The 19,981-nt window shown below is 42.4% G+C and overlaps 1 protein-coding gene across 1 annotated transcript in view; it reads left to right on the forward strand.

Annotated features, from left to right (window-relative positions):
• The first annotated feature begins 13,951 nt into the window (after window positions 1-13,951).
• The window catches only part of LOC123991019 (prospero homeobox protein 1-like), a 47,750-nt gene continuing 41,720 nt past the window's right edge, over window positions 13,952-19,981 (forward strand). The window contains exon 1 of the mRNA XM_046292129.1: window positions 13,952-14,280. The gene's annotated coding sequence lies outside the window, so the exon portion shown is untranslated. The remainder of the gene's footprint in view (window positions 14,281-19,981) is intronic.

A 19,981-nucleotide genomic window follows, 5' to 3' on the forward strand; every position in this document is an offset into this window, starting at 1 on the left:
AGATGATTACAGTCATTGCCATTGGAACAAAAACAGAACATATATGTTTTTATGCATAATTAAATTGATGTGCACCAAGCATTTTTAACACCACCGTCAACCAAACAAGTCCTGCAGGCTCTAGTTTTGCCCTGTGGAATGGTCAAGTGCTGCAAAGAAGGACCTAGAAAAGCTGGAGCTGGCCCAGAACTGGGCTAATGCCAACAGTATGCATGTCCGTTTGCATGTCTCTTTTTTTTCTATGAAATATTGTTAAAAATTCAAAAATGGTCTGTATAGTCAACTTACATATACTACTAACAGAACAAATTTAAGGCAACCCACAGTATTAAATAGAGCCATGATCACATGGAACTTCCTTCCTTCTCAAATTACTCAGGCAAACAGTTAAATTTGCTTTCAAAAACAAATAAAACAACACCTCACAATAAAACGCCTTACCTAATTAACCTAGTTAAGGCATATGTATAGGTAGTAATGTATGTATGAGTGTAAGTCTATAATGTCTTTGTTAATGTTTTTATATGCCTGTAAATTGTAAAGTATTTTTGTCTGTGATGTATTTTGTGTCAGACCACAAGACTAGATGGCGAACACCAAATGTGTTTTCTATTTTTCTTGAAGCAATGGCTTTTTTTCTGGCAATTCTTCCATAAAGCCCAGCTCTGTGGAGTGTATGGCTTAATAAAGCGGTCCTATGGACAGATACTTCAATCTCCACTGTGGAGCTTTGCAGTTTCTTCAGGGTTATCTTTGGTCTCTTTGATGCCTCTCTGATTAATTCTGTCCTTGCCTTGTCCATGAGTTTTGGTAGGCGACCCTCTCTTGGCAGGTTTGTTGTGATGCCATATTCTTTCCATTTTTGATAATGGATTTAATGGTGTTCCTTGGGATGTTCAAAGTTTCGGATATATTTTTTATAACCCAACCATGATCTGAACTTCACAACTTTGTCCCTGACCTGTTTGGAGAGCTCCTTGGTCTACATGGTGTCGCTTGCTTGGTGGTGCCCCTTGCTTTGTGGTGTTGCAGACTCTGGAGCCTTTCGGAACAGGTGTGTATATATACTGAGATCATGTGACAGATCATGTAACACTTAGATTGCACACAGGTGGACTTTTTAACTAATTTACGTGACTTCTGAAGGTAATTGGTTGTTGTAATTGAATGTTATCGGTTTGAAAGGTCACTGAGAGGTCACTGAGAGGTCAAAAAAAGGTCATGGATGATAGGACACTCCAGTCTAGAGGCCTGCTGATAGCTAGCCCAAACATCCACACATGGGCTCATAGTTCATGGGTGTATGTCAACTAGAAGAGGGGGTGCCAATGTTTAAGATAACAGTTAACAGACCATACTCTGGAAGAAATCTTCCGGCAACCCTGAGGAAGGTGTGTGTGGGGGGGCATGTGTGTGTGTGGGTGGGTTAGTTTGTGTATGGGTTACTGTACCAGTCTAGTATGCCATTTGATGAAAGTGAATGTGTATGAAAGTGAATGTGTCTCCCATCCAATCCTTTCCAATGTATTTTCCATAAAGTGTTGTTAGATTTAATTTGGCTTCTCTTTGATTTTAACACCCTTGCTTCTGTTATTGTAGAATATCTTAGCGGTTCCTTGTAATGTGGTTTTATGATATGGAGAAGCGAATACAACACCCCCGGGGAGCAGCACTTACCTCCCCGCCAACAAATATAATTACTGAGGATCACAAGAGCGAAAGCAGACCGCCGCCCGCTTAGCATTTTTTCTATCTCTGACACACGTTTGCCCGTGCAGGGGCTTACTGGTGTGGGCACATGACAGACATGGTGAAAACAGCTAAATATGAAATACAACAGCTGAGGTCTGGAGGTGGGTGTGGAAAAGATGGAAGTCCAGTGTTTATATCCCTGCTGTGCACCCAAAGCCATCCCTCAACACTTCTAAATGGAGCAGCTTTGACACACCAAGGCAGGCACGCACATGGAGGCAATGCGGAACTGGGCACTTATAATGCCTTAATAATCATATGGTTCACTGGCGGAGACGGTTGATCATGTCTTTGCAATCTGTAATAGACCCATAGTAAAACCATGCTTTAGGGGTAAAACCAGGGGAAAATATTGTTGGTCCCACTGATGTAAGTGTCACGCCCTGATCTGCTTCACCTGTGCTTGTCTCTACCCCCCTCCGTCTCCACCCCCCCTTCAGGTGTCGCACATCTTCCCCATTATCCCCTGTGTATTTATACCTGTGTTTTCTGTCTGTCTGTTGCCAGTTTGTCTTGTTTGTTCAAGCCTACCAGCGCTTTGTTTCAGATGTTTTTCTCTAGTCTCTTTTTTCTTGTCCGCCTGGTTTTTGACCTTTGCCTGTCCTGAACCAGTACACGCCTGCCTGACCACTGCCTGTCTCTGACCCTGAGCTTGCCTGCCGTCCTGTACCTTGGCTTCTGCTCTGGATTATCAACCCCTGCCTGCCATGACCTGTCGTTTGCCTGCCCCTGTGGTTTCAATAAACATTTTTACTTCCCACAGTCTGCACTTGGGTCTTACCTTGATTCCTGATAGTAAGATTTGATTAGCCTACCCCAGCACCGCATGTTTAGCCACAAAAGTGATATTTTTTAGTTGAAAGGTCAATATGGGTGCTGTGCATGTTGTCAATGACATGAGAGTGTGTGCAATCCCAAGAAGAGTCTATCTCTGTGTGTTTCAGAGAGGGAAAGAGAGAACAGAAGTGGGGATACAGGCAGACAGAGACTGAAAGAGAAAGTGCTAAGGGGGCTCTTTGACTTTGAGCACTATAAGCCCCTATTTCATGGTGCCATTGTTTGTTTTAAGGATGTCGGCTGGGTTTAATGTAGTTCCAGGGCATTTCAGAGCGTGTCTCTGCCGAAGCACCTCCAAGGCTCGCAGTGCTCTTCGGTCTGCTGCCTCCCTGGCATAGATTCTATTTGACTTAGCCCACCCTCTGATGACATTTGTTGTTTTCTCTTTTTTTTAATCTACCATGTTGATTTATTATTATGCATTCCAAGGTTTGGCTAAAGAGACACTCAACTGTGTGTGTAAAAGCTTCCTGTAGTGCCAAAATCTGAAAACCAGAATTGAGATGAACATTTTGCATTTCTAGCTGCAGTTGTGGCTCATAAAACAGCCGAAGATGTAAAGTAGATCATTGTAAGACCAATTAAGATGTTTAGAAAACAACTGCAATTTTAATGAAGGTTTGATTGAAGCCATGTTTGTTACGGCTTCAGTGAGCATTGTTTTAATTGCCCATTATTTCCAAGACATGTATTCTGAACTGAAAGCCATGGTATCCAAATAACATGACACTTCTCCAAATACGAGATTGTGTTTATTTTTTCTTAGGCTATAGCACGTTATTCCCTATTATTACTTTTTAAAAAACTCTTACGGATCCACCCCTTTAAGAAAAAACTTTAGCCTAAAATGACATACCTAAATCTAACTGCCTGTAGTAAGTATATGCATATTATTGGTACCATTTGAAAGGAAACACTTTGAAGTTTGTGGAAATGTGAAAGGAATGTAGGAGAATATTTAATTTTACCTTCATTTAACTAGGCAAGTCAGTTATGAACAAAATCTTATTTTCAATGATTGCCTAGGAACAGTGGGTTAACTGCCTGTTCAGGTGCAGAATGACAGATTTGTACATTGTCAGCTTTTGGCTACTAGTCCAACGCTCTAACCACTAGGCTACCCTGCTGCCCCAACATAGCACAATAGATCTGGTAAAAGATAATACAAAGAAAAAACGTTATTTGTTTTGTACCATCATCTTCGAAATGCAAGAGAAATGCCATAATGTACAATTCCAGGCCAGGTGCAATTTAGATTTTGGCCACTAGGTGGATTTTAGCCACTGATACAATGAACCATTGCATTTCTGTTAAAAATGTTGTATCAAGACTGTTGAAAAATGGCACATTTGTTTGTTAATAACTTTTCAAGTTCAAAATTGTGCACTCTCCACAAAAATAGCATGGTATTCTTTCACTGTAATATTTACTGTGCAGTTAGACTAACAAGAATTTAAGCGTTCTGCCAATATGAGATATGTCTATGTCCTGGGAAATTATCTTGTTACTTACAACCTCATGCTAATCGCTTTAGCCTACGTTAGCTCAACCGTCCCGTGGACGGGACACCGATCCCGAAGAAGTTTTATCTCTTATCAACAGATAACATGTCAAATTGTGTTGGCAATTTGACATGCTACCTGTAGGTGGCAGGGAGCCTAGTGGTTGGTTGGGCCAGTAACCGAAAGGTCGCTATTTAGAATTTCTGAAAAATCTGCCGATGTGCCCTTGAGCAAGGCACTTCACACTAATTGCTACTGTAAGTTGCTCTGGATAAGAGCGTCTGCTAAATGACAAAAATGTAAATGTGTGCGTGTGTTTTTAAAATGTGTCCCACACCTCTCAGAGAAGATTTGGAGAGACCTCGGATTGGATTATTCATCATGAAATAGGCCTTGGTTACAGTATCCAGCAATTGAGGACCCCAAAACAAAACCAAACCCTCCCAAACCCCACACAGTGCTACGCCTACCCTCCTATATTCACCACCAATGCCCAGGGGTGAGGAGTGTTATGCAGGTGAATGAGGAACAGCTGGGAGCAGGAACGGAACGATAGAGAGAGAGAGAGAGAGAGAGAGAGAGAGGGAGAGAGGGAGGGGGAGAGAGGGGGATATAAAGAGGGAAAGAACCTAATAAGACCAGCAGGGGGAAACAAATAGAAGGGGAAGCACCGGGACAAGACATGACAATCAATGACAAAACATGACAGTACCCCCCCCACTCACCGAGCGCCTCCTGGCGCACTCGAGGAGGAACCCTGGCGGCAACGGAGAAAATCATCAATCAACGAACGGTCCAGCACGTCCAGAGATGGAACCCAACTCCTCTCCTCAGGACCGTAACCCTCCCAATCCACTAAGTACTGGTGGCCACGTCCCCGAGAACGCATGTCCATGATCTTCCGTACCTTGTAAATAGGTGCGCCCTCGACAAGGACAGGGGGGGGGGGGAGACGAACGGGGGCGCGAAGAAAAGGCTTGACACAGGAGACATGGAAGACAGGGTGGACGCGACGAAGATGTCGCGGAAGAAGCAGTCGCACAGCGACAGGATTGACGACCTGAGAGACACGGAACGGACCAATGAACCGCGGAGTCAACTTGCGAGAAGCTGTCGTAAGGGGAAGGTTACGAGTGCACTCTCTGACCGCGACAATACCTAGGACTCTTAATCCTACGTTTATTGGCGGCTCTCACAGTCTGCGCCCTGTAACGGCAAGGTGCAGACCTGACCCTCCTCCAGGTGCGCTCACAAAAGGACAAAAGCCTGAGCGGAGGGAACGCTGGACTCGGCGAGCTGGGACGAGAACAGAGGAGGCTGGTACCCAAGACTACTCTGAAAAGGAGATAGCCCGGTAGCAGACGAAGGAAGCGAGTTGTGAGCGTATTCTGCCCAGGGGAGCTGTTCTGCCCAAGACGCAGGGTTTCTAAAAGAAAGGCTGCGTAATATGCGACCAATCGTCTGATTGGCCCGTTCTGCTTGACCGTTAGACTGGGGATGAAAACCGGAAGAGAGACTGACGGAAGCACCAATCAAACGACAGAACTCCTTCCAAAACTGTGACGTGAAATACGGACCTCTGTCCGAAACGGCGTCTAACGGGAGGCCATGAATTCTGAACACATTCTCAATGATGATTTGTGCCGTCTCTTTAGCGGAAGGAAGCTTAGCGAGGGGAATAAAATGAGCCGCCTTAGAGAAAACCTATCGACAACAGTAAGAATCACAGTCTTCCCCGCAGACGAAGGCAGACCGGTAATAAAGTCTAAGGCGATGTGAGACCATGGTCGAGAAGGAATGGGAAGCGGTCTGAGACGACCGGCAGGAGGGGAGTTACCTGACTTAGTCTGCGCGCAGTCCGAACAAGCAGCCACGAAACGGCGCGTGTCACGCTCCTGAGTAGGCCACCAAAACCGCTGGCGAATAGAAGCAAGCGTCCCCCGAACGCCGGGGTGGCCAGCTAACTTGGCAGAGTGAGCCCACTGAAGAACAGCCAGACGAGTAGAGACAGGAACGAAAAGAAGGTTACTAGGACAAGCGCGCGGCGACGCAGTGTGAGTGAGTGCTTGCTTTACCTGTCTCTCAATTCCCCAGACAGTCAACCCGACAACACGCCCCTCAGGGAGAATCCCCTCGGGGTCGGTAGAAGCTACAGAAGAACTGAAGAGACGGGATAAGGCATCAGGCTTGGTGTTCTTATTTCCCGGGCGATAAGAAATCACGAACTCGAAACGAGCGAAAAACAACGCCCAACGAGCTTGACGTGCATTGAGTCGTTTGGCAGAACGGATGTACTCAAGGTTCTTATGGTCAGTCCAAACGACAAAAGGAACGGTCGCCCCCTCCAACCACTGTCGCCATTCGCCTAGGGCTAAGCGGATGGCGAGCAGTTCGCGGTTACCCACATCATAGTTGCGTTCCGATGGCGACAGGCGATGAGAAAAATACGCGCAAGGATGGACCTTATCGTCAGAATGGAAGCGCTGGGACAGAATGGCTCCCACGCCCACCTCTGAAGCGTCAACCTCGACAATGAATTGTTTAGTGACGTCAGGAGTAACAAGGATAGGAGCGGATGTAAAACGCTTCTTGAGGAGATCAAAAGCTCCCTGGGCGGAACCGGACCACTTAAAGCACGACTTGACAGAAGTAAGGGCTGTGAGAGGGGCTGCCACTTGACCGAAATTACGAATGAAACGCCGATAGAAATTCGCGAAACCGAGAAAGCGCTGCAACTCGACACGTGACTTAGGGACGGGCCAATCGCTGACAGCCTGGACCTTAGCGGGATCCATCTGAATGCCTTCAGCGGAAATAACAGAACCGAGAAATGTGACAGAGGAGACATGAAAGGCGCACTTCTCAGCCTTCACATAGAGACAATTCTCTAAAAGGCGCTGGAGTACACGTCGAACGTGCTGAACATGAATCTCGAGTGACGGTGAAAAAATCAGGATATCGTCAAGGTAAACGAAAACAAAGATGTTCAGCATGTCTCTCAGTACATCATTAACTAATGCCTGAAAGACAGCTGGAGCATTAGCGAGACCGAACGGCAGAACCCGGTATTCAAAATGCCCTAACGGAGTGTTCAACGCCGTTTTCCACTCGTCCCCCTCTCTGATGCGCACGAGATGGTAAGCGTTACGAAGGTCCAACTTAGTAAAGAACCTGGCTCCCTGCAGAATCTCGAAGGCTGACGACATAAGGGGTAGCGGATAACGATTCTTAACCGTTATGTCATTCAGCCCTCGATAATCCACGCAGGGGCGCAGAGTACCGTCCTTCTTCTTAACAAAAAAAACCCCCGCTCCGGCGGGAGAAGAAGAAGGCACAACGGTACCGGCGTCGAGAGAAACAGACAGATAATCTTCGAGAGCCTTACGTTCGGGAGCCGACAGAGAGTAAAGTCTACCCCGAGGGGGAGTGGTCCCCGGAAGGAGATCAATACAACAATCATACGACCGGTGAGGAGGAAGGGAGTTGGCTCTGGACCGACTGAAGACCGTGCGCAGATCATGATATTCCTCCGGCACTCCTGTCAAATCACCAGGTTCCTCCTGAGAAGAGGGAACAGAAGAAACAGGAGGGATAGCAGACATTAAACACTTCACATGACAAGAAACGTTCCAGGATAGGATAGAATTACTAGACCAATTAATAGAAGGATTATGACATACTAGCCAGGGATGACCCAAAACAACAGGTGTAAAAGGTGAACGAAAAATCAAAAAGGAAATGGTCTCACTGTGGTTACCAGATACTGTGAGGGTTAAAGGTAGTGTCTCATACATGATACTGGGGAGAAGACTACCATCTAATGCGAACATGGGCGTGGGCTCCCCTAACTGTCTGAGAGGAATGTCATGTTTCCGAGCCCATGCTTCGTCCATAAAACAACCCTCAGCCCCAGAGTCTATCAAGGCACTGCAGGAAGCTGCCGAACCGGTCCAGCATAGATGGACCGACAAGGTAGTACAGGATCTTGATGGAGAGACCTGAGTAGTAGCGCTCACCAGTAGCCCTCCGCTTACTGATGAGCTCTGGCCTTTTACTGGACATGAAATGACAAAATGTCCAGCAGAACCGCAATAGAAGCAAAGGCGGTTGGTGATTCTCCGTTCCCTCTCCTTAGTCGAGATGCGAATACCTCCCAGCTGCATGGGCTCAATCTCTGAGCCAGTGGGAGGAGATGGTTGAGATGCGGAGAGGGGGAACACCGTTAACGCGAGCTCTCTTCCACGAGCTCGGTGACGAAGATCTACCCGTCGTTCTATGCGGATGGCGAGTGCAATCAAAGAATCCACGTTGGAAGGAAGCTCCCGGGAGAGAATCTCATCCTTAACCTCAGCGTGGAGTCCCTCCAGAAAACGAGCGAGCATCGCCGGCTCGTTCCAGTCACTGGAGGCAGCAAGAGTGCGAAACTCTATAGAGTAATCCGTTATGGATCGATCACCTTGACATAGGGAAGCCAGGGCCCTGGAAGCCTCCTTCCCAAAAACTGAACGATCAAAAACCCGTATCATCTCCTCTTTAAAGTTCTGATACTCGTTAGTACACTCAGCCCTTGCCTCCCAGATAGCTGTGCCCCACTCCCGAGCCCGTCCCGTAAGGAGTGATATGACGTAGGCGATCCGAGCTCTCTCTCTTGAGTATGTGTTGGGCTGGAGAGAGAACACAATATCACACTGGGTGAGAAAGGAGCGGAACTCAGTGGGCTGCCCAGAGTAACATGGTGGGTTATTAACCCTAGGTTCCGGAGACTCGGAAGACCAGGAAGTAGCTGGTGGCTCGAGACGGAGACTCTGAAACTGTCCTGAGAGGTCGGAGACCTGAGCGGCCAGGGTCTCAACGGCATGACGAGCAGCAAACAATTCCTGCTCGTGTCTGCCGAGCATCGCTCCCTGGATCTTGACGGCTGAGTTGCGAGAATCCGTAGTCGCTGGGTCCATACTTGGTCGGATCATTCTGTTATGCAGGTGAATGAGGAACAGCTGGGAGCAGGAACGGAACGATAGAGAGAGAGAGAGAGAGAGAGAGAGAGAGAGAGAGAGAGAGAGAGAGAGAGAGAGAGAGAGAGGGAGGAGGGAGGGGGAGAGAGGGGGATATAAAGAGGGAAAGAACCTAATAAGACCAGCAGGGGGAAACGAATAGAAGGGGAAGCACCGGGACAAGACATGACAATCAATGACAAAACATGACAAGGAGAGGCACTGTGTGATTTCGGGCATGGCTGGCCTGGTAGAAAAGCACAGAACCAGCTCTGGTATAACTCTGCCAGTCAGTCATCAAAAGGAACAAGAGAGGGGCGCCACAAACCACAGTCTCACTGTTATTCTGCCATTTAATCATAATGTGGACAATTCATTTGACTAGCCATTTTGTGGAGGTAGATATCTCTCCAGTATATACAGAGCTATAGTCTGTGTTTACACAGGCAGCCCAAATCTTATCATCTGCCTAATTATTGGCAAAAGATATGATTGGGAAATAGACTAATTATTGGCATAAAATCAGAATGGGGCTGCCTGTGTAAACACAGCCTATAGACACAGATAGCAATGGAATAATCCTAAATTTTCCTCTTAGAATTAATGTCTCCCACTCATTCCTCGCTACCGTCTCCTCTCCTCTCTTCTCTTGAAACAATTCAGTTTTTTTCCAAGGACACAGAACCTCTGGAACAAAAGAGCTTTTAGTCTTACCTCTCTCTGCCTGTATTTTCACAAATAGCACCTCTCTTCCCCTCTCTCTCTCTCCTCCATCTCTCTCTGATAATTTTTCTGACACTGTGTCTTGTGAAAAGTGTGGAGCGTTGTGGTCAGACAATTATGTCATTATCTGATTGAGGTGCTTTTGTAAGCATAGGTGCTTAACAGGCTACTTCCACACATACTCTTGTCTGTTTATGTTGATAGCCTGATTCTATGAATAATGGCATGATAGGTAGTTACTTGGGAAATCATATTGCACTGGCTTAGTTTGTTTTTGTGGTATAAGCCAGTTGACATTCATGCACTAAGATTCTGGGGAATGTGTATGAAAAGGCTACACGTTTCTTATGATTCCAGACTCTGACATTGTTCCTTCTGGTATTTTTTCATTTCTTTCTTTTTACTTTTTGCATTAAGTGTGTATTGTTTTGTATTGCTAGGTATTATTGCACTGTTTGAGCTAGAAACACAAGCATTTCGCTGCACCTGTGATAACATCTGCACATCTGTGTATGCACCAATAATATTTTATTTGGTTTTGTTAATAGTGGAATAGATTACATTTGAATTATCATTAAATAATACAATAATAACAATATCCATAAAGTGAAATAAAAATATGACATAATTACATGATTAATGTTTTGGAGAAATTGTGTCTGTAATAGAATAATCATTATTATTATTGTTATTATAAATATTATAAATTAATTATGCTTATTGTAATTAATCACCATCCAAAATGTTTCCCTCTTTAGGCCCATTTTTGGGCCAAATTAGTGAGGGGGGAAATAGGCCAGTGACCCACCTCAGCACTGTGGAATGCCTGCCTGCCCGGTTTGTGCGCGCGCCTATTATCATGACTGGCCAACAGATTATGGTTAAAAAATTACGTTGATAAAACCTCCGAGAAAAAATAATGTTGTCACTCTCTCCCTTAATGCCTCCTCCCATGTCGATACACCAACTTAAACCATAATAATACATATGTCAATAAAGAACACATCAGCGCGTAACGCTCAATTTATAAGCCTTGCAGCATCAAAGTGGTGATTCGGCGCACTCTATAGAAAGCCAAAATGAGTCTGAAATAAATAGGGTTGGTCTGGAATGGACCGAGATAAGAGGTGCCAGTGTTAACGAACACGTTTCCGCTACACCTCATCCGAGTCTTCCTTTTCCAAACACAGTCTCTTTAATCTCCCAGACTGTTTTTCCATGGAGTGTATGCACCGAGGGCACCATGGGGAGTTGAAGCCAAATGAGCTGGCGGAGTTGGGGAGCGGGGACCGGGACACCTGCTTTGAAAAAGAGACTCCAGACACTAAATTTGCTGACTTCATTGCAATTTATTCGTCCTCAAAAACACTTGCTTGCGACATGGAAAAGAGACGCGCCTTTCCTTTTTGGCATTTGACAGAGACATAGGAAAATCACAAGACTTCTCATTAAGCACATCAGAATCCTGTTTATGTCACGGATAGTTTTATTATAGCCGGCATAATGGACTGAAAAAAGTTGGACTGAAACTCTTCAGCTTAGGGTTTAAAAAACAACTCTAGCTCCATAAAAATAGGTGCAATTTATAGCCTATTTGATTCAAGATAGCCCAGTCTCAGCTGATAAATGCTTGTTTATTTTCATAGGCATTAGACATAGGCTACATGATGATGATAACAATAATAATAACAACAATTTACACTTATTTTTAAAGCTCCTCTAGAAAAATAAATTCAGGGGACATATGTCTTCACATTGATGGATAACCACATTTCTGATTCCTATGAAATCGTATTAACAGTGATATCAGTGCATGTGAAAATAGCCACAATAAGAAGTAGCCTACACTGTAACAGAAAACTGCCAATTGTAGGTACATATGAGGTATTAACCATAGTAAAATACTCTGAAACGGTTTACTGCAACATACTGTAAATTATGATGCATTGTGGGAAAATGTTGTGGGTGGGGAAATACTTGCTGCTGTATTTCGAATGATACTTTAATTCCATCCAACAGAATATGGTACACTGACATATCACATCTTTGGAGCAACGAAAACCTTTTGACCACTAGTTGGTGCATGGTATTTATGTGTATGGCTCATTAACATATTTTGAGGCGTGCCTGAGAATCTGACCGATTTAACTCCAATGTGGATTTATAGTGCCCCATCAATTTGTATTGGGGACAGATTGGAGTGGCAGCAAGTCTTTAACCTTTGATGGTTTTGCCATGCATTTTGCCATGTCCTTTTGGTCTGTTTTGCCCTGTAGCCACTGCCAGTTTGGAAGCCTTTATTAAGGCCTCTAGAAGTGCAAGTGATATATATCATTCCTATACCTTAATGTGTAAACACTTTACCTAGCAGCCAACCTGCTTGCACCAATCCCGTGTAATTACAGTAAAATACTGTTAATACAAACCCCTCCCCTCAATTAATGTCATGAACTAATTCATTCCAATTACGGTAGCATTTACTTTTTTATTGTATAATACCGTCAATATTAGGCATTGTAATGTGTGTCATTAGACAGTACTTTCTTTGATACTATCTTAATATTGCAGTAGGTGTACTATAATATGAAATACTGAATTTTACTTTCCATCGAGCTGCCTGTAAGCTACTGTCAAATTCACAGTAACCCCTTTACAATGAGTGTATAACGCGGTATCGCGTCCATTATAAATCAATGTTGCAGATTGAAAGTCATGGACGCTCTGAAAAATTATTCGGCATAAAGAGGAGCCTGTTGAAAAATGTTTCAACACACGACTTAATAAACCATTAGAAATCATATATCAAAATAACAAATAATGCTATTCACACATTTGGATTTAAATATATAACCTAGATTTTAATTTATGGGGAACATTTAGCCTCTAGTTATACTTACTATGAACACATATGGAACTAGGGCTAAAGACATTAGATTATTTTACAGAAGACCGGTTCAGATATTACATTTACATTTTAGCAATCTACTACAAACATGCGTGAGAATTGTACACTGAAATTCACTAGTCTACAAATCACAAATATGTTGAAGTGGATAATATGCCTATTCAGTTGATTAGGTGCTGGTTATTTGTTAGAGGTGTCTTCAATTAAAATATACAGAGGGTAAAAAGTAAGGCCAAGAATTGCAAAGAACAAAATTAAAACTTTCCGAAGCAAACCTCTTGCAAACTGAACACCGTAACTAATTGCCTAAATGTCAAATGACAAATATAAAACATAAAATGTGAGGATTACGTAGCCTATAATTGATCATCTAAATTGCCCACTTAAATGCATAGGCTATACTAAAAGACACACATTGATGTTTGCTCAGTAGTAAATATAGTATTAGCCTAATATGCAGTGAAACAGAGGGATGGAATTTTGTCTCACTCCGTGACAGAAATAACTGTGAATGAAATCAAATGTAACTTAATAAACTCGTATTTGAAATGACTCTGGCCAGTGTTATCAGGCAATAATATAATAACATTTCCATGATATAGTGTATTCAAACCTTAGCGTGTTCGTCTGTGGTTGGTAAATCAAACCAGGATAGTGATATACCGACACCATGCCTTTCTGAGCCCCTGCGGGCAGTTACGTTCAACCCCTGGACTCAGGAGACTCACAAAGTTAATCTTATCGTTGTTACAAGGATAGTGTTGCACTAAACACAACTCAATCGGCCTAACCGAGACACGACAATTAATCTCTTATCGAAAGGCAAACTTGGAAATAAAAAACTAAATGAAACAATGTTGCGTACAATTTGTGAGGAATGTGTGTCTTTAATGGACACCGTTTAATATGAGTTTAAATTACATAAACACGTATTCAGGACATTTAAAATATAAATGTTGTGCCTTAAAAAAAATGCTATTATCATATATCCACAATAACATGTCCATAAAATGAATGTTCATGCAAACATTAGGCCTATTAACAGTATTGTATTGCCATAAGCTACTTCTCAATGAGGGTTTCTTACATATTAAATCATTTATTTGTAAACAAAATAAGATACTTTTTTGGTCTGTTGAAGTCCTGTTCCTCGGTCAAGTTCAGTGCATTGTACTCCTCGGTATACGACGGACGGTTCTTATTGGTAGGTGCGATCCGTTACATCACCAAGCGTATGACGCGCCGTCTTCCTGTTTCCTTCAGCTGTGTCTTAAAGTGAATCTTGTTGGTGGAGGAGAGCTCGAGCGTCGAAGCTCTGCATCGCGTGCGCCTCGGTCAAGCTGCTACGACATCATCACCAGTCGTTCACCCCTCGAGAGAAGATGACAGAGAGCGGAGCAAAATAGCTCTTGTATGTCTATTTTTATGTCCTACGGACGCGCTCATCACTCACTTTACTCATACTCTTCCTTCCCTGAGAAATTATAATATTGAACGTTTCGCGGCGAAGCTTTCATAGTCCCTATTCTTTTTTTCAGCAGTAAAAAAAGGCCTTTCCCTTCATCCGTGGGTAAGTAACCTTGTCCTCAGATACCTCCCTCTTGTTCTTTTGCGTCGAGTGCGTTTGGTGGGCAGAAAAACAAAAACAAATCAAAAGATAAACAGCAGAATTTATTCTAATGAAAGACAACATTAACTGTCTTTGACGATATTATTAAGCTGAATTGTTTTTTTAACCTAAAATGTGACTAAGTTGCTTCATTGTTATGATGTGCAGAATACTTTATTATTACAGATTATTTCTCACTTTCAAAAGTAAGTTACTGTCTTTTAAAATGTGTTATTTGTGAATAAATTATTTATTTTAGCATATAGGCTGAAGACTTTCAAGGCTGTCTGACTTGGTTTGATTTGATCAAAGGCTGAAGTCCGTTATCTTTGAATCTCTGTGGGCTACACCTTCAAGTCTCGTATATGGTCTTTGTTGTGTGTAGTCTTATTCGTTCAGTGTATTACGCTTGTGAGTCGTTTCGATTTTAACAAGCTTGGTTTTATCACTATTAATATCTGATATATATCATATCAGATGAATGGGATCTACTCTTTGAATGTTTCAGTCTAGTAGTGGTTTAACTGTTTCCCTGGAATAATTATTGTGGTGATGAGCAATTATTGTGCCAAGAATGAGCAAATGTTGATGAGGGAAAAAGTGTCCAAAGTGCACATTATGGAGACAACAGGGATATTTGGCACAGATACACACAACCTGGTCATGGCTAGAAGGAAACAGCGTTTGTCAAATGTTATTATCATTATTTTCCATTTTAGCTAACCCTAACCCTTTTCCTGACCTTAACCTAATTCTCCTAACCTTTTGCTCTGCTGCCTAAGTTCTCCCAAACTGTTAAGAGAAGTCAAATCTGACTACATCTGCGGCCTATCCCTCTGGGCACATACTGGTTGATTCAATGTTGTTTCCACGTCATTTCAATTAAATGATGTTGAACCAACGTGGAATAGAAATGTAATTGACATGATTGGGAGTCCCATAGGGTGGCGCCCAATTGGCCCAGCGTCGTCTGGGTTTGGCCGAGGTCGGTGGTAATTGTAAATAAGAATTAAATAAAGGTTAAAAAAAAGTCAGACTTGCTTGAATAGTTACTTTGCCATGTTACAAATCCAAAGGTTTATGAACTTTTTTTAACCTTCATGGTGCCCCGTTCTCTCTCTCTCTCTCTCTCTCTCTCTCTCTCTCTCTCTCTCTCTCTCTCTCTCTCTCTCTCTCTCTCTCTCTCTCTCTCTCTCTCTCTCTCTCTCTCTCTCTCTCTCTCTCTCTCTCTCTCTCTCTCTCTCTCTCTCTCTCTCTCTCTCTCTCTCTCTCTCTCTCTCAGAGCTGTAAAGATCCCGGGAACACACACAACTGCACCACCTATCACACTTTCACAAAAAAAACATGAAGACATGGCTAAAGGCCAATCAGACTTGTGAACATAATCCCTAGTTGTCTTTCCATGTTGTCTGTTGTCTGTAGCTTGTGAGGTGTGGAAACACTTTGTTGCTTTTATGGAATTGGTCTTGTTGCTTTTTGTGCTATGTTGGTCTGTCTGCATGCTACGTCTTGCTTGTCCAATGTTGCCCTGCGTGTGCTCACTGCTCATTGATTGTCTGTATTATTATTGTAATTATTTTTAATAACCTGCCCAGGCACTGTGGTTGAAAATTAGCCGGCATGCTAAACCCGGGACATTTACTGAAATGTTGATTAATGTGCACTGTCCCTGTAAAAAAATAAATAACTCAAACTCAAACTCAAAATGAGCGAGGGGGGAGAGATGAGCGTAGCTCATTGTTCAAATGCGCTCCTATTTCCTTGAAATTGCTGAAAAGTATTCCAATAGACTGCGCATGGGCAATGGGGGTGACACATGTGCCATCGGAAACGACAGATGCTAGCGGCTTTATTTTCGAGCGACAATGACCTGGCCCATTGTTAAGCTCTTGTGGCACCCAAGTCAAAGTTTTCTTGGAGATATTTCACCCTCGTTTGAACTTCTGGAGATGGATAGATGGATGGATGGAAACAGTTGAGCCAGAGCCATTTGTCATAACTAGACACAGACATGCTTTTAATAATTTTAATAATAGACCGACATTTGTTTAGTCTGTGTAATATATTTAATTTTGTTTTGCCAGATTTTGTTTCTGTAATGAGATAAAAACAAATCTGTCAAGCTTCCCCAACCTTGTTTCTTCTTCATTTAGTTACACCAATAATGTGCTAAATAGTGTACATCTTACCGCATGTTGCTCTTGTATTGCTTAATAATACAGTAATAAGCCTATCTCAAACAGTTTCCATCTAAAATTGTGTGTGTGTGTGTGTGTGTGTGTGTGTGTGTGTGTGTGTGTGTGTGTGTGTGTGTGTGTGTGTGTGTGTGTGTGTGTGTGTGTGTGTGTGTGTGTGTGTGTGTGTGTGTGTGTGTGTGTGTGTGAGAGCGAGAGAGGGGGGGAGAGAATGTGAGTTTGTGTTTATTAGAAGAGAAAATGATGCTTGTTATGCGTGGTTACTTATGGCATCAATTACGTTGACATATATCCTATAGGTGATTTTTACTCCCAGTTCAACTAAGTTACTTTATAGACGGAATGGGCTCAGATTATAAATACTTTTACACTGGCCCCATTTTTATATCCGACTCTGAGTGGTTTGAGCAGAGATCTAAACATTTGTTTTAAAAAACTACATTCTCCCTCAAAATATGTCTTGACAAATGAGTCAAAACACTCAGTAACAATATGAGCTGTTGATGAACATTTAGATATACCTATATACATCTATATTTTGTCAGTTCAAAATGTCTTTGACAGTCTATTTGCATTGTCCGTTTTATTATTGCACTAAAATCCTAAATAGTGTTTGACAGATTTAAATGAATGTACTCTACTTTGGTTCTCCAGTAAGAACTCACACAATTGTCAAGCGTAGAAAACCCTATTCACCCTATACATATATGTTATTAATATAGATTTCCTATTAGATTATCTCACCGCTGTTCTGCTTAGCAGGGCTTTAGTGGTCTTTAAAGGATCAGGCTTTGAGTAAAACGACTCGCCAGGATGAAGTCTTATTATCTTACACAGTATTGTCTGCATAGATAGACAATAGTTGAGATTTGGAAGGAGGAATTAATGAATATTAAATAATGTAACAAAATAATTCTTACATTTTACATAAAAGTTAGAATTTTTTCTCTATTGCCAGCAAATGTTAATTCATTCTGTAAATATACTGGATAAAAGTCCTACACCTCTGATGATGACATGCGTAGTCGTCAGCTGATGCTTACAACGGGGTTCTGATTCCGTCTGGATGGTGACAAAATATTTGTCGTAGTGCTCTAAGTTGCTTCTTCAATCAGTGCACATTTAGTCAGTAAAATGTAAGAAGCAATCTGCAAATAGGTTTTAGTGTTTGAGGCACTTGTTATTATAACACTTTAAATGGGTGTGATATGTGGTTTGGATGAATACACTTCCTGTACTTTCTGGTCATTCAATTTGATTTCAGTCACTTTTTGACCACTCCCTTTTGATTTGAACAAAACTTTCTATACATATTTGCCCAGTATAGAAGGGGTCAGAAAGTAAGTTCTTGGACCTGAATGCCAAAACATTTAGGAGATAGCAGAGCCCAACCCTACCACGAGACATCCATGTCTTCATCACTGTAAACGATAAACGGTTGAGTTTTATATAATTTAAAAGCTTACAAACAGGGTTGCCAAACTATTTTATAATTTCTTGTTTTTTGAACTTTAAACATCAATTATCAAAAAATGTATATGTTAAACATCATCTGAGGTGTTTGTGTTGTGCCCACCATAGGTTGAGAGACAGCATGTCTTAAACTTTCAAAATTTGGTAGCACAAAGATGGTTGGTCCACACATCAGAGAATGTTGACTTTAATGGGAATATCAGTTATTTTAAATTACACTGTCAATGTTCCATGGACAACCTATTGAAATCATATAAAAATAGATAATAAAATAGACATCCCCATTTAAGTTGACATTCAATGTTGGGTGGACCAGCAGCCATCTTTGTGGTTGTAACTGGAAGTTCAAATTTCAATTCAATTTAAATGTAAATGATGTACCAGCTAAATTCCAGTGATCCAAAAGGATATACAGTGGGGCAAAAAAAGTATTTATTCAGCTACCAATTGTGCAAGTTCTCCCACTTAGAAAGACGAGAGAGGCCTGTAATTTTCATCATAGGTACACTTCAACTATGACAGACAAAATGAGGGAAAATCACATTGTAGGATTTTTAATGAATTTATTTGCAAATTATGGTGGAAAATAAGTATTTGGTCACCTACAAACAAGCAAGATTTCTGGCTCTCACAAACCTGTAACTTCTTCTTTAAGAGGCTCCTCTGTCCTCCACTCATTACCTGTATTAATGGCACCTGTTTGAACTTGTTATCAGTATAAAAGACACCTGTCCACAACCTCAAACAGTCACACTCCAAACTCCACTATGGCCAAGACCAAAGAGCTGTCAAAGGACACCAGAAACAAAATTGTAGACCTGCACCAGACTGGGAAGACTGAATCTGCAATAGGTAAACAGTTTGATTTGAAGAAATCAACAGTGGGAGCAAATATTAGGAAATGGAAGACATACAAGACCACTGATAATCTCCCTCGATCTGGGGCTCCACGCAAGATCTCACCCCGTGGAGTCAAAATGATCACAAGAATGGTGAGCAAAAATCCCAGAGCCACACGGGAGGACCTAGTGAATGACCTGCAGAGAGCTGGGACCAAAGTAACAAAGCCTACCATCAGTAACAGACTACGCCGCCAGGGACTCAAATCCTGCAGTGCCAGACGTGTCCCCCTGCTTAAGCCAGTACATGTCCAGGCCCGTCTGAAGTTTGCTAGAGAGCATTTGGATGATACAGAAGAAGATTGGGAGAATGTCTTATGGTCAGATGAAACCAAAATAGAACTTTTTGGTAAAAACTGAACTCGTGTTTGGAAGACAAAGAATGCTGAGTTGCATCCAAAGAACACCATACCTACTGTGAAGCATGGGGGTGGAAACATCATGCTTTGGGGCTGTTTTTCTGCAAAGGGACCAGGACGACTGATCCTTGTAAAGGAAAGAATGAATGGGGCCATGTATCGTTAGATTTTGAGTGAAAACCTCCTTCCATCAGCAAGGGCATTGAAGATGAAACGTGGCTGGGTCTTTCAGCATGTCAATGATCCCAAACACACCGCCCGGGCAATGAAAGAGTGGCTTCGTAAGAAGCATTTCAAGGTCCTGGAGTGGCCTAGCCAGTCTCCTGATCTCAACCCCATAGAAAATCTTTGGAGGGAGTTGAAAGTCCGTGTTGCCCAGCAACAGCCCCAAAACATCACTGCTCTAGAGGAGATCTGCATGGAGGAATGGGCCAAAATCCCAACAACAGTGTGTGAAAACCTTGTGGAGACTTACAGAAAACGTTTGACCTCTGTCATTGCCAACAACGTGTATATAACAAAGTATTGAGAAACTTTTGTTATTGACCAAATACTTATTTTCCACCATAATTTGCAAATAAATTCATTCAAAATCCTACAATGTGATTTTCTGGATTTTGTTTCTCATTTTGTCTGACATAGTTGAAGTGTACCTATGATGAAAATTACAGGCCTCTCTCATCTTTTTAAGTGGGAGAACTTTCACAATTGGTGGCTGACTAAATTATTTTTTGCC

Source organism: Oncorhynchus gorbuscha, linkage group LG12 (genome assembly GCF_021184085.1).
Source record: "Oncorhynchus gorbuscha isolate QuinsamMale2020 ecotype Even-year linkage group LG12, OgorEven_v1.0, whole genome shotgun sequence".
Lineage (NCBI taxonomy): Eukaryota > Metazoa > Chordata > Actinopteri > Salmoniformes > Salmonidae > Oncorhynchus > Oncorhynchus gorbuscha.